The sequence below is a fragment of the Lepisma saccharinum genome, chromosome 3 (assembly GCF_977018435.1).
Source record: "Lepisma saccharinum chromosome 3, izLepSacc3.1, whole genome shotgun sequence".
Taxonomy (NCBI): Eukaryota; Metazoa; Arthropoda; class Insecta; order Zygentoma; family Lepismatidae; genus Lepisma; species Lepisma saccharinum.
The window spans coordinates 105564136-105579300 of record NC_139231.1 but is presented as its reverse complement, the minus strand read 5'-3'; the positions used below and the strand labels follow the sequence as shown (position 1 = coordinate 105579300).

General features: G+C 40.7%; 1 non-coding gene across 1 annotated transcript; it reads right to left on the bottom strand.

Moving 5' to 3' along the window:
* Positions 1–298: 298 nt before the first annotated feature.
* Positions 299–370, bottom strand: TRNAQ-CUG (transfer RNA glutamine (anticodon CUG)). The gene has a single exon. It is a non-coding gene; the product is annotated as a tRNA-Gln (tRNA).
* Between the last annotated feature and the right edge of the window lie 14795 nt (positions 371–15165).

Genomic DNA, 15165 nt, shown 5'->3' with positions numbered 1-15165 from the left:
TTTTATTTCACACACACAAGCCAAAAACCTCATTTTATCTAGTGTAAATCGAAAACTTTCAAGGTTGGGGTCAATGCCCACTGCTCCCCTGTGGTTGCGCGACTGGGATGGATCGTGACATGCGGATCTGATATTTTACGTTTAACCCAAAATGCCAACATGTAGGTTTTAAATCTTTTTTTTTTTTTTTTTACTAATGTTGTATTTACATTGACCATAGAAAGAGAAGAAAGCATGATATCCTTTGAAATAGAATGAACGAAAGAAGAATTGATAAAGTTAGAAAAAAAAAAAAGTAAGGTCCCACCGAGATTTGAACTCGGATCGCTGGATTCAGAGTCCAGAGTGCTAACCATTACACCATGGGACCTGCTGGCTCCAACACTCTCTGACAGCAAAGATAACTGCGCAGTGCTGCTCCTAAAGTGTCGCAATAGAAGCATCATTTGAAGTGGAAAATGTTAGCTAGGGGAGTATTTGGTCTTTACCTGGTCGAGCATTGGGGTTAGCTGGATGGGTGCTCGCTCCTATAGCAGTGGCGAAGCGTGGTGTCGCTGGAAGGGTAGGCACAGGCGTGGAGGGCGTGTTGTTATGGGTGCGACTTTTTTAAAATATAAAAACTATAACATTTAAAGTTATTTTTCAAAATGTAACAACATATTCTTGCATCTATCAACGAACCTGAATAGTAACTGTTGATGTGTTCTAACTCGTAAATCGTATTTCTTGATTTTATTGTAAATTGATGCTTTGATGTAATTCGAGTGGCAGTCTTCAATGTTCCGATGCCCCTTCTTTCTTCCTATGCCCGGTAATAGGCTTTTATGCTTGTTTTGTAGCATTCCAGAGTAATACAAGTCATTATTCCCCTTACTCACTTCAGGCTCACAACAATGAAAGGCGGGCCCCGTGGCGAAGTGGTTAGCACATCGCGCTACGACATCAGGGGTCCTGGGTTGGAATCCCGGCCTGGGCATGGATGTTTCTGAGTGTCCGTTCATCAATTTCATTATATCATCACTCATCCCCATCTTCGCAAATTAACCAAAAGTGGTACAAAAAGCGAAGTGAAATAAACCAAATCAGTCAAGCAACAATAAAAAATGAAATGAACGAAAAGAAAAAGATAAAATATAACAATAAAACAACTACTACAACGCAACAGGAGTAAATCGAGAAACTTACGAAAACGCAGAACTCTGTCATAGAAACATTTTTTCGCTCTCGGAACAAGTTGTCTTTGCCTTTCTACCCTCACCTTCCCTTTCCCTCTCGTTGGACACCCCGCGCTGGACAAAAAACAGATGTGAAGCTCAGTTTGTACCGTGTATCCAGCGTTGCCAACCTCCCAATCAGGAAAAGTGTGCTGATTAAACTCTTAAATTTTGCTAAATGTAACTAAATTGTGCTCGGATGACTTTGGGCTTAAGTTCATTTTATGCATCTATTTTGGGGGATGTTTTGTGATGTGAAAATGCGTTGTTGATTAGTTAAACAATATTGGTAATTTCCCCCATTAAATTAATTACAATGGTTTAACCAATAGAATTGGTTCAATATAACGCTTGAAATAGTTTGAGAAAATTCGACGACTAAGAAAGGCGGCGGCTTGTTTTATCTGTGACCCCAACTTTCTACCAATTTCATTCAATAAAATGTTCCTCGTGAACTAAGTAAGGAAAGATAAAGAAAAGATGAAAAGAGGACGGTGGACCAGATGTGGCTGGATCAGCATGCTACGTTTTATTTGAAACAAATAAGGTCTGCGATTTTTTTTTTCAAAATATATTCCTCTGAATTCAATTTATCTGTCTCCCAGGAATGCATGTTTGTTGATGATGCTATAGTTTACCATTATGCCAAACCCAGTGTGCTGGGTACCAACAAAGTTCAAATTGTACTACGTTTAGCACAATTATGCTTGGGTTGGCATCACTGCGTGAGTCCGGACTCACTGTGTCAATTTCGGGCGAACGCGCCCCTAAAATGATACTTTCCCGCATGAATCACATAGCATGTTATGGGACCAGCTGAGGCCCTCGGAGAAGTGGCTCGACATGTGACGGTAGAGCCCTTGGCAGGGATGGAAATTTGTGGAAATTATCGTAAGGCCTAAAACTTCATTTTTCTTGTATTTAGGCGTCGTTTAATGAAATTGTAAGTAATAAAATAATCCGTAATAGCCAAATATATTAGGGTAGGCTCGGCCTCCGGGCCTCTTATGACTCTTCGCCACTGTCCTATAGTCTAACATGGTGACGATGAGACAGTTGGGGGGAAATCTCTCTCACTCGAGATTTTCCTCTTACCTTGTGTCGGTCACAAGGAATTCATCAAACCTAATCATCGTACCCAGTAATTCGTATCTTTTTTACAGATCATTTGGGCTGTAAAAGTGTGACCTTTTCGAACACAATCAAATGTCAACCTCACTCCTGAATAGTACACCTTGGAAACTGTATTCTTGTAGGCAAGTGAGTCTCTGGCGCCTGTAACCGTAGTGAAGATAATCCTCTTGGTATTTTCTGTTTGTGTTCGTCTCTTCATGATGTTCATCTAATTATCATTCAACCTCACCGTCACCATTGGTCAAAACTAGCAGAAAATCGACTTGAAAAATAATAGAGTCAAATCAGTCTTGATTACTATCCACAAATAGAGTATCAATAGTTCATAGCACTTCGGAAGTTGAGGTAGTAATTTCAACTGACATTGCTTCACTTTTTATCAAAAGAGATAACTCCGCGACAACGACGTGGCTTTATACGCGTATAAGTCTCAAAATATTCTTGTCCGTACGTGAAAGAAATAGTTAAATCTCAGGCCAATCCATGGGGGTGTCCGGAAGAAGGGCCCCGTGGAAAATGGGTCTTACCATAAACTTTTATATTACACACATATATTTCATTTCATTCACGGTAATTTATGTTAATTATTGGAAGGGTGCAGATGGAACATGATAGCTTCAATTTTAATAAGTGTTTTTTTGAGGAGGCAGCACTATCAACGGAGGAAATATGTCCCGTTTGCCTCCTCTGGAACAAATTTACCATAGTTGCCCCTCCCTGGAAGAAATGCAGCAGACGTCCATGGGCTAATCATAATAATAGTGTAATCCACCTCTTAAATGGACGCATCTTATGTTATGATAAAATGATACGGTTGACTGTGTTCTTTCTGTATATCGTCTCCCCGATCTAACAACGCTCTCATCTTATAATGAAGGATTCCTTGGTTCAATCCCCAGTGGAACGCCAATGCACACTTGTAGGACTACAGTTTAAAATGAAGATCTAGTGAAAATTAGCCTATTTGAGCATGTGAATTTTTTTTAAAAAAAAATCAAAATGAAAGTAATGTAAAAAAACTGTGATAGAATAAAGTTAGTGACACATCAAATTACCCACGGAGTGGTTATTGCAGTGCCTTATGACGCCAAGTGTCCCGGGTTCGAATCCCGGTCTGAGCATGGCTGTTTTTGTGAGAGTCCCTTCATCACTTTCATCATCATCATTCATACTCATCATTGCGATTAAGGCAAAGAAGATGTTTTTATTTGTTTATTACTTTGATCATACCCAGGCCGAGATTTATGTGGAGGGCCGTTGCTGACAATATCAAGAACTCACTCCCATCTATGCACAGTTTCAGTTAGTCTATAACCTTTAGCCCAAGTCATGCTAGATGGTTAGTTATACTTTTTAATATTTTTCCACATTCCTAATATCTTTTTTCTTCAATATATGGCTGATATCAAAGCATTTTTTTTATAATATGATTTTTTGGTAAGATTGGGATGCCTAGAGATTGAAAATAGGTGATAGTATGTCATAACTCTTTGCCTTCTGTGTTATCACTCCATTTCCCAGATACCTTGATGTAAATAGAAAGTTGTCATAATTTTTAATATTAGGAATGACAATTACAGTAATTCTGATCTAAATAAATAATGATGATGATAATAATTAAGATTATAATAATTACACTAATTAAAATATGTGAATATTTTAATAATATAATTGACAAGTTGGATGGGATTTAACACCATTACAGGATTCAATTGGCTATTTGCCCATCATTAATGCCGATATATCTGAATTGACAACTGAAGTGCTCAACTGTGAGAATGACAGTACCAGTCCAAGGACAGTGTAAGAGTTAGTTCATTGAGGAACGTGGGCAAGTTGTAAATTACAATGCGTCTAAAGTGCGATTTCCCTGAATGAATGGCATGGAGAGCCAAAGGAAGAATGGAAGCTGGACAGGCAGAGAGAGCTATCAGTAGCCCTTGGAGTGTCTCAAAGTGCAATTTCTCGCTCGTAGATTAGGTTCCAAACAACTGGAAATGCGCAACGAATGTAAGGTCAAGTTCATCCGCGAGCAACAACAGTAAGAGACAATGGGTACCTCTTGTAAATAACAGATTCGAACAGACGACAGAATGCAACGAAACTACAACATGCCATTCTCACAGCAATAGGGCGCACGTGTCATCTCAAACTGTCTGCAATCGCCTTCTTAAAGATGACCTCTATGCGTATAGAGTGTGTTTCATCAACGTACAGCTTTCAGTACGTAGAAACTTGGCTGAGGAACATCGCAATTTTGGCCACAACGAATGGGATTGAGCGCTGTTCTCCGATGAGTAGCGGTTCAGCCTAGAGCCTTCCAATAGACGTACCTTATCCGGAGGGAATGTGGAACACGACACAACCCTGTCAAGAAACATTCTAAAATGGAGGTGGTGGACTGACGGTGTGGGCTGGAATCAAAATTGTGGGACGTACGGACATCCACGTCATCGAAAATTGTAGTTTGACGGACCTAAGATATGAGCACGAGAACATCAGACCTCTTGCCATGCCGTGCGCAGATGCAATAGGTGATCGTTTCCTTTTCATCGGCGATAATGCTCGTCCTCACAGCGTTCTGTTAGTGCACAACGTGCCCGAGGACGAGGGAATAGAGAGCATGGAGTGGCCAGCGTGATTACTGGACTTACATCTCATAGAGAATGTCTGGGATGCACTTGGCAGACGCATTCTAGACAGGATGTCACCTCCCTCAACTCTTCCAGAGCTGAAATTGCCAAAAGTGAAGAGTTCCGAGGAATCCTGCAAGCTCTCATCGAGCCCATGCCACACAGATGTGCAGCGGTGTTTGCCGTTCAATATCGCACACCATACTAGGGATGAGTTACTGCTGTGACCATGTCCGTTTGAGCTGTTCTATTGATACACACATTGCTCTATAATGACGCACATCGTGTGAGCATTGGCTCAAGCGACTGTAGGGTCTTTCTGTTACATATACTCATCCATACTGTACTGTATCGGTTCTCTGAAAGGTCTTTCAGTTGCATAAACATTGGGTGTACATGGTTTTCTTCCTTCTGTTCCTCTCTTGATCCAAGAAGAAGGCAGTGGATAGTAATGGCAGGTCAATTATCAGACAAGGCACTATTTGGTCGAATTATTGTGACAGCACAGAATCGAAATCTTCAAATGGGCTTTCTCTTAGAACCATTACCATGGTCATTAGAGACATACTTGCAGAAAAATGTTATCCCCCCTGAAGAAATATCTGGAAATTCAGCCACGGCGATTGATGGTATGGCTCTTATTCAGAGAGTTAAAGAAGAGGAGTCAAACTTTGGTGAGGTCTATCTGCCTTGTACATTGCTTTGCGGAAGGAAATTGGAGTCAAGAATCGATGTCTGTTTGATACGTATAATAAGACGTCTATAAAGTACACCGAAAGAAGAAACACGTGGGAATAACTCGGGCATCAGTCACAGAGCATCTCATCTTCCCAGATTTTCAGAAAGTGAAGGAAATTTTTAAGTCGCGTAACGAATAAAACAACTCTTAATTGCATTTCTTGTTAACGAATGTAGGAAACCAAAGCATTTTGTAAATCTTTTGAATAAAACACTTCGCCAACTGTGGATATAAATTATGCAAAATCATATCTGAAATGAGCCCCAAGGTGCTCAATCTCAATAGTAAACATGAAAAAGATGTGGTAATTTGTTGGTAAATACTGCCGCTACTAAGGAGAGGCTCAGATGACGCAGATGTGTGTATTATGTGTTTGAGATTCCATGAAAGAATCTTTGTTTAATTGTTTCTGAAATATAGTACCAAAATACCCACGATGGTCCTTGGCATAAGGAAAATAGCTTCAATTCTTATTAAAAATGTTTTGTTGAGATATGATAAGTCTCCATATGCATTTTCAGGAAAAGGAAAAGTGAGTGCATTGAAAATCCTTCCTGCCAACAGACAAACACAGGAAATATGTTCGCATCCTTGGAGATCAAAGGGATCTCAATGAAAAAGTAATTGGCAAATTGTAGTTCTCGTGTTTACTGTATGCTCCAAAATCGTATGCTCCAAAATCTTCCGTACATGAGAATGACATGACAAAGAAGGGTGAGATAGACATTTATCAACTTGCACCTTGGAGGAACTGTCTCAAGAAACATTCTGAACGTGCGATTATAAAGCCGATAAGCAAGATATGTCTTCTGAATGATCCATGTACATCTAGTCCACGTGGGAGAAGGTGGACATGAAAAATACACGATGGAGCAGAGCAGCTAGTAGTGGATTGGATGGAGTGGCAGCCAGCACCTCAAACTGTGTTAGATCTACTACCTTACAACTCCATTAGAAAGTGCCTCACTGATGGTGCCGTGGTAGCGTCATCGCCTTGTAATCAAGGGGTCGATAACCGGTGGAGGCACATAGTGGTTCGGACCCCACTTTATACGGTACGTCCAGTCCCAATTAGCCATAGTGTACATAAAATGGACCTGAAACACCAAATCAATCAACCAACCAATCCATTAGAAACTACAAACTGCGTCTTCTGGCTAAATAACATCAGGTGCACTGACAACTGCAGACTACCCTCTTGTGAAACTCAATTAGTGATGACACCTATTCAGAAGATGATAATAATGAATGTAAATAATAAAATTTTGTTTATGTTAAATTATAACTTACATGCGTATTTAAGATTTAGCCACTATTATTATTGAAAATTGTAAGTAAAACTTATGTCCTCCTTCGTAGCCGAGCGGATGAGTCTAGCTGCACACGCGTCCGCGTGCAGATCGTGTTTTCGCGTTCGCTGTTTTCCGTGTGGCAGGTAAGGCAAATACTCTTGAGATGAATTGAGCAAGCACTGTTTTTGTAGTACGTACATGCTAAGTGAGAAAGACTAGAAGGAAGACAAACATGCCGGTACAGAGACAAAATACGTTGAAATTTATTTTTCGTAGTGTAAAATCTAGACCTACTTCGCTGGATTTACATAAGTGGTTTCATAACACGTACGGTGTAACATCGAACCAAGTTCAAAGTTTTGAAATTGATTACTATCGAAACTGTGTATTTGTGAAATTTGTAACGAAAGTTGTGGGTGAGCGATTATTAAATGATTATGGAGCTGAAGTGCCCTATTATGATGCAGACGGACGGCATAAAATAGATGTGGAATGGGCAGACCAGCAGAGTGTTTTTGTAAGTGTGCATGTAGTGCCAGACGAATTAAGCCACGAAGCGATTCGTAATGTAATTAGTGAATACGGTGAAGTGCTGAACGTAAAAGAAGAGAGGTATTCAGAAGAACATATTTATAGAACACGAACGGGGCGCATTGTGTTTAAAATGGCCCTGCGGAAAGCAATCCCTTCGTACATTACCATACAAGGAGACAGGTACTGGGTAACTTATTCTGGTCAAGTACGTACATGTAGTGGGTGTGATTTGGAGGGACATAACTTCTCAGAATGCCCCTCGAGACGACCCCGCGTTAATAGAACTGGACGAGTCCCTGTTAATTTGACCACTGGAACGACCCCTATGGTATCCCAACCTACAGTACTTCCAGTACTGACAAGACCCCAAAACTCGAATACAACATCAAGAGAAGAGGTCAATTGCCATAGATCCAACCCCCATTTCACGAATGAAACAACAGAGACACCCGCTACGGATCCAGAGCGTCAAACACAGTTAACACCAACCGACCCAAGCCAAAAGAAGAGCACCGAAAAAGACAAAATACATAACGAACAACAAGGTGAAAGTGTAGGTGAAAGTGAAGAGAGTAGCCAACCTTCCAGCTCCAACACCAACCCCTTAACAACACTAGATGGACCTGACAAGGTAAAACACACCTCAGGAATTCCCTCACAACTGGGAAATGAAGCAGACAAGAAGATAGAATTACAGAAAGTAGACACCGGCACAGAAGGTGGATCCGGGGATGAATCGAAAACAGAGGATGAATTTCCGGCAATTACCACGGATAAAGGACAACGACGCTCTTCAAGACACAAGCGATCCAGACCACGATTCGTCCCGCCAATAAGCAAGAAGAAAAAACCCGGGGGAGCTCTGCCTCAACATCCACAGGTATCTGGGGAGTCCTGAGTCCACACCCATGGGTATCTGCACTAACAGAAGAGAGGAAGGAGGGACCACCCCTAGTGTAGTATCCAAAGTTAATTGTCGTGTGCGTCATAGAAAAAAAGAAGAAAAATACTGCAGGTGTACATTCTATAATATTTCTTAGAGAGAGTGGAGTGGATACTGACAACACTAAACATGATTATAAACAGGTTAGTTAGAAAAAAAAAATTAGGCAATGTACCTAAAGGTAACAGTGTTAATAGTACTAAATTTCCACAAACTGATTTCGTGGACTGAGTAGTAATGTTGAGGAGGTTTAAGTAATTTTTGTAAGAGTGAAATGATTGTGGTTATAAGAAGGGCTTTTGCTAGGGGACTGATAGGTATGATAGAGTGATCGAGTATATATTTTTTTGTATATATAAGTTTCTTCTTTTTGTAAAGAAGATCAACGATTTGTACCACTCTGTTCCATTTACTTGATGTGGTACTTTTGTCATCTATTGGTCTTATTGTATTGTGGTGTAAATGTCGGGTATAATGGTTACAAGGAGAGCCTTGGCAATAAGGGGGATACAGCGTCCCTGATAACATGTAGGACGACTACAATAGATATGTTTACAACACTCAGAATAGGCACGATTAACATTAACAAACTACAAAACAGGAATAAACAAGAGGCGCTGGGTGACTTTTTTATCCAGTCGTCTCTCGATATAGCCTTCCTCCAGGAAGTTCAAGTGATAAATTTTGAACTGCCCCCATCTATAGTAGTATATAATAATGCAAATTGTCAGGCAACGGGGACTGCGCTTCTCGTGAAAAATACGGTGCCCATCACTAACGTTGTGTGTCACCCTAATGGGAGAATTATATGTGCGAAAGTGGCAAATGTTTGGATATGCAATATATATGCCCCATCAGGTACAAATCAGAGATTACAGAGGAACAATTTTTTTGCGACAGAGGTGGCGGCTGAACTGCAAGGTGTAAAGGAACATATCATTTGTGGCGGCGACTTCAATTGCGTCTTGCTTCCACAAGATCAACGTCCTGGTTTTGCAACATCTAATTCCCTCCAAAAATTGGTGTCTGGTTTTAAATTGGTGGACGTTTGGACAGATAAATATTTTGATAAGCAGGGGTATACTTATATTAGAGACAATTGTGCGTCCCGGCTAGACCGGTTCTATGTTACCCCGGCACTGCGTCAGAAAGTTACTTCGATTTCTCTCACCCCTACATGTTTTTCTGACCACCTGGCGGTGATAATGGCAATTAACATTGATCTTCCCTTAGTGCCTAGGGGATATGGGTATTGAAAAATGAATACGTCCATTTTGTCTGATGAGGAATTTAAACGAGCATTTCATGAGCAATGGAGATTTTGGGAGACGCATCGCCTTCGACGTACTGACATCCTTCGGTGGTGGGATGAAATCCTAAAACCGGCAGTTAAACGTTTATGTATATCATTCTGTAAAGAGAGGTCTCGTGACTGGAATAATAAATATCACTTTTATTATCGTGTGTTGCGTGAATTAATAGAAGAAGCATCGGCAGGACGACCGGTTCATACGGAAATTAAACGTATACAAGCAATACTCTTAAATATGACCGCCCACAAACGTATGGGTGCAAAAATTCGAAGTAGACTGCCTCAGTTTGACCCTGAAGAAGCGGTGTCGATTAGTCACGTGATACAAGAACGACAAAATGCACAACGGAAACTCATTACTGAACTCGCAGATGGAGCGGGTAATAAAATCATAGCACCTAAGGACATACAACGTACAATATATGAGCATTATGTTCGGATGTTTTCGCAGCACCAACCTGCCAATTCAAATTATGATTCTGTTGTGGATGCAGTTACGGAAGTACTTTCCGATGATGATAGAACTAAGCTTGATGAGGATTTCACATTCGAAGAAGTATATAAAGCGGTGAAAGCGTCAAAGCCTTTCTCCGCCCCTGGTGTGGATGGGCTTCCTACATGTTTCTTTCAAACATTTTGGACGCTAGTGGGGCAGACTTTAACTGAGTGGGTCAACGCGGCCTTTCAGCAACATAAAATGGGCAAGACTTCCAAGACAGGTATTATAGTATTAGTACCGAAATGTGCAAAGCCGACAGAGATCACTCATTATCGCCCCATTACACTCCTGTGCACCGACTATAAAATTTTCACACGATGTATGCTTGCACGTTTAATGCCGTACTCAAGCAACTTGGTGGGGGACATGCAATATGTATATGGTGAAAATAAAAACATTTATGCAGTGTTGCAAACGCTGCGTGAAGTGGTTACCAGTAATCATAATAAGAAAAATTTAAAGGATCAAGCGATTTTAGCTTTGGACTTCGAACGTGCGTTTGATTCGCTGAACCATAATTATATGTTTCATGTTTTGCACAAAAGGGGCATACGGGGGAATTTTCTCTCAGCACTGCAAGGGCTATATAAAAATGCTGAATCGAAAATACAGATTAATGGGTTTCTGACAAAATCGCTTAGCATTGTCACAGGTGTCCGACAGGGAGATCCCTTATCCATGTTGGCTTTTTGTATTTCCCTAAGTCCCCTGCTTGCCTCTCTGGAAGCACGGTTACAAGGAATAACTATTCTGTCAAAGTCGCTAAAAGTTTTAGCTTATGCGGATGATGTCAGCATTTTAGTGCAGTCACCTGTTGATGTGGACACGGTTCATAAACTAACGACGGAATTTGGGGTGTATTCAGGCCTTCACATAAATGTAAAGAAATCCTGTTTGATGTTTTTAAATAATTCTCCACCACACACACCAGTTCAACACTTCCCTGTTGTAAACATTGTAAAAATACTTGGTGTAGTATTTACGCCTTCTTTGCAAGGAATGATACAAGTAAATTATGATCGAGTGATTGGGAGTGTAAAAGCAGTGCTACAAATTAATAAGTTTCGAAACATTAGCTTGCAATCACGAGTCACGTTTGTTAATGTGTATGCTCTTTCGAAAGTGTGGTTTATAGCCAAAATACTTCCGATGCGAATGCTGGATGTAACAAAGCTGAAAAGTGCAGTGAACTGGTTTGTTTGGAATGGGCAGTTGTTACGTGTAAATCACGAGACCTTGTGTTTAGATAATGGTGGGGGAGGCTTGAATCTTGCACACGTGCACCACAAGAGCCAGGCGCTCCGCATTCAAGCGGACATAGAGACGATGATTCAGAGCCCTGATAGCCTTACAAGTCATGTTCTTCGAGACTGCTTGGCCCATATACAGTTGGATCCCCCCATAAACGTGACTAACCTCCCCCACAACCTTAGGTACCTCCGTGATACCTTAGTAGAGATCTGCTATGGCTTGTTACAAACTTCTACCCTGCCTGTTCCAGTGGTGTCGCACATGTACAGAAGAATGCGTGTAGCGTCTCAACAGGCTGTTAAGATAGTTGCAAGACACCCGGAAGGTCGTTGGCCTGTGGTGTGGAAAAATATACACGCGAGGCATCTCGCAACAAGAATACGATCGGCGTGGTTTGTTATAGTGCATCAAATACTACTGACTCGAGTGAAACTCTATGATCTGCACATGGCAGATTCATCCTTATGTTTAATATGTAACGTGCCTGATAGTTTAGTTTAGTGCATAAGCTCAGTGAATGCTTAATAACCGCTACGTCATGGAAATATGTTGCAAAACTCGTAAGTGTCATCTGTCGTACCAATGAGAAGAATATTACAATTGATCATCTTCTGTTTCCCAATTTTAGTTATTTCCCTAAAAAGAAACAGAACAGTGTATTGTGGTTACTGGGGCAATATGCTTGGTTTGCCTCTACTTATCAGCAAGTTGACTTTCATGAACAATTTGTGCATTATTTAAGGCACACATTTCAAAATATGTCGGCAAACAAAAGGAACAATGTCTATGCGAATTTTCTAAATGTATTATATCCTAGTTTGTAAAACCTGTATAGTAATCATGAAAAGTTTGTTATAATCAGATGTAAATAGTAAAGGAAATAAAAAAATAAAAAAAAAAGCGGGTTAAGGCGTTCACTCGTCTTGAGATCGTTCGCTGCGGGACGGCGTAGGTTCGAATCCGGCTCTGGTCGGAATTTATTCGGCCTACGCATAGGGCCGGTGGCAACCCACAATCGTAAGGAAATTGGGGAGATCCGAATGAGTGAGCGGTAACCCGGTCGAGAAGACTTACAACGCTGGGGGTTCGTCGGGCTGTCCACCCGTCACCCCAATACTGGTCTAAGATCTCCACGCTATAACAGGTGACGGAGGAACAGTGTGGGAGGGAGACCAGCAGTCGGTAGGTAAGCCAAGGCTCTCAAGGGCTGTCGCGCTGTGGGTTATTAAGTAAAACTTATGACTTTCATCTATGTCAGTATATAAGCAATATAATAAAGTTTTATTATTATTGAAAGGATTATATTAATATTATTACACTTAATAATTAGTAATATTGAATTTAATAAGTCTGTTGAAATTAAGTTCATTTATTCAAATATTGTGATGAATTTATATGCTATTTATAAAAAATGTGAAAAACCATTATTTTTCTGCTATTGTTACTAATTCAATAATATTAGATTAAAGCAAGGAGTTATGACATGCTATCACACATTTTCTAGTTCCAGTCATCCACACCTTGCAATAGAGTTTTGTTTGATTTGGTGTTTTAAGTCCACTTAATGCACAGTATGGCTAATCGGGACTGGACGTACAGTTTAAAGTGGGATCCGAACAACTTATGCCTCCACCGGGTATCGAACCCGGGGCCCCTTGATTAGTAATGGCAGCCTACATTTGAGGTCCTGGCTCATGGACTAAAGGTGCTAATGCTGTCTCTAGTCGCTCGTGGGCCTAATACCAGGCCGTGGCCCGGCGGTTCAGAAACACCGTCCGCGTACGTCAAATTTCTCACATTTTCCCATTTTCACCTACACTCCGTGTCCGTCGGTCATTCCGGGTAGATTAGCTAACGTGAGGTGAATTCGTTGAAGGTAAAATGACAATTTTAATAATTTTGTAATTGGAAGTCCTAGCAATTCTTCGTGTTGCAGATTTCTGCCATAATATTGTTTACAAAAATGTTTCGACACATGAGTGCGTAACTTGGGACCTAACTTTGAGGGGCAGAGTCGATCTTGGAGTTTAACTTTCTTGTGGGTGGGCAGAGTAGAACTTGGGGCTAAAATTGGAGGGTGCAGAATCGAAAATATATGTATGACATAAAACTAGCATGCAGGACAATATTGCTATTACATTTGTGAAATAAAAAAAATCTCTTTACTTTTCTCATCAGGTCACGCCTGGGAGGTTAACAAAAGTATAGTGGAACCACAAGCTAAAAACGTGCGCAGACCCGCTACTCCTATGCACCATACTCCCGCGAGGAGGGGAGGGGGAGAGTGGACCATGCTTCCTTATCGCCCGAGCTGAACGGAAGAAGGGAAAGCTGCGCGGGGACTTTTCGTCCAAGGTTTGAAAACACCTTAAAAAAAGGGGGGCAAGTGAACCCCCTAGCCCCCGCCAAGTTACGCCTATGTAATCCGACAAATCGTACAGTTTTTAGGTTTAAGTTTAAGTGGGTCTCTGTGCGCAACCTATGAAGCACGAATAATAGAATATTTTTGGAATTTGTGATAAATATTGTTCTCTTATTTTTTTACACATCGTGACACCATACTCTCTAGTCATTTCAAACAGCAACACCCAAATTAAAAAGAAACATCAAAAGGGAACCTTTCAATACAGTAAACACGTTTTTTTTTCATCTGGTTCTTGCTCGTACAACAACAACTTGGTAACGTATCTACTAGATGGCAGAACTGACTCGTTGTAGTTTGCTCTTCTGTTCCTAGATGGCAGGAAATGTACGTGGAACATGGAAATTTCTTCGTTTTATCCTTCATTGTTAGGAGAGAGCTTGTTCTTACCTGATTCGATGCCAAAGAAGGCAGGGGGGAGTTGGTATAATTTTAGTTCATTTGCAAGTTTTAAGGGAAAATATCGAAAGTCAAAGTCATTTCACAACGTCTCTGTTTTGTAATCTGCAAATGATTGTTTACATTTCTGTGGTAGCATAATAATAATAATAATCCGTTGCGCAACAGCCTATGAAGGGCCTAGGCATACCTACCGACTGCCGATCTCCCTCCCACGCTTTCCTTCGTCACCTCTAAGCGTGGAGATCTTCAACCAGTATTGGAATAGTCGGGGGGTCAGCCCGACGTATCCCCAGCCGTTATAGTAGGTCTTCTCGACCGGATTATGATTCATATTATTTAGTGATTTGTTTTAACACGATCAGAAATACAATTTTGACGAAATCGAAGTTTTATTATTATTTATGTGTTTTGTTCCTCGTTTTCAAGTTTTCTTTATTATTTAATGCTTGGACTGTTAGAAGCACAATTGTTATAACCAAATTCACAGTTCGAGGGAAAAAGCATGGGCGCTATTATATTTGCGATGGAAAAGAAGATTGTAAATGTTTTTCTACGTGTCAGATCTGTAGAAACATTTGTTTTAACTATGAAGTGTAAACAGGATCTTCAACAATTAGAGCGAACTATGGGCTGTTGCGCGACGGATTATTATTTATAGGAATGACAAACGGCTCTGTTAACTGAGAGAAAGCAGAACTTGTGTATTTTACATTCAGTGACGAAGCGCGACATCTTCACATAGTCATCGCAAGATTTACCAGACGGCAGGGTCGATCTTTCAACCAGGGGG